The sequence below is a fragment of the Leopardus geoffroyi genome, chromosome C3, assembly GCF_018350155.1.
Source record: "Leopardus geoffroyi isolate Oge1 chromosome C3, O.geoffroyi_Oge1_pat1.0, whole genome shotgun sequence".
In the NCBI taxonomy this organism is placed as follows: Eukaryota; Metazoa; Chordata; class Mammalia; order Carnivora; family Felidae; genus Leopardus; species Leopardus geoffroyi.
The window spans coordinates 134,516,235-134,516,993 of NC_059338.1; the positions used below are offsets into that span (position 1 = coordinate 134,516,235).

The 759-nt window shown below is 34.9% G+C and overlaps 1 non-coding gene across 1 annotated transcript; it reads right to left on the bottom strand.

Moving 5' to 3' along the window:
* Positions 1-377: 377 nt before the first annotated feature.
* LOC123587060 lies at positions 378-481 on the bottom strand. Its single transcript, XR_006707126.1, has one exon. It is a non-coding gene; the product is annotated as a U6 spliceosomal RNA (small nuclear RNA).
* Between the last annotated feature and the right edge of the window lie 278 nt (positions 482-759).

Consider the following 759-nt stretch of genomic DNA (forward strand, 5'->3'; position numbering starts at 1 on the left):
TAGACTTCTCATGGGAATAATTTTGTAATGTGTAAAAATACCAAATAAGCATGATGTACACCTGTAAATAATAGGAAATTTTATGTCAATCGTGCTTCAATAAAAAATCGTTTAGGTTTTTTAATCTTTCATTTCCTCCCTTAGAATAGAAGCACTAGTAACATGTACTCACAGGCTGGTAACTATGAAATGAGACAATGCACGTTAACAAAAAAACAACTAAAATTTGTCTGTTCTTTCTCTAGACAAATACTCTGCCACATCCTGTTTGAATGTGCTGTGTTTTGCAAAACGATATATAAATAAAAGGAAGCATCACTTGTGTAATGTGTGCATGTAGTATAGACATAACTTGAAAAGTATGTGGCTAACTGTAGCTAAATATGGAACACTTCACCAATTTGGGCATCATCATTGTACAGGGGCCCTACTCATCTTCTCTGTGTCTTTCCAATTTTAGTGTATGTGGTGCAGAAATGAGCTTGACTAACAGTAACTAAAAACCAAAGAAATGAATGTACAAGACTTGCTTCTGTGTTTATTGTTCTTGGCTTACCTCAGTGATTTAGAATTCTCATGTTCACTTTGATAATTAAACTCTCTTGTCTGCTACTTTGTATAATTCTCTCCTTTGTGAACTGAGTTCAGTGAAACACATTCTATATGGGAATGCACTCTCAAAAGCAGAACTGGCCCTTAGGTGTCTAGGGAAGGTCATTCATTCTTGTATACAATTTTGTCCTATAAGGGGTATGCAAC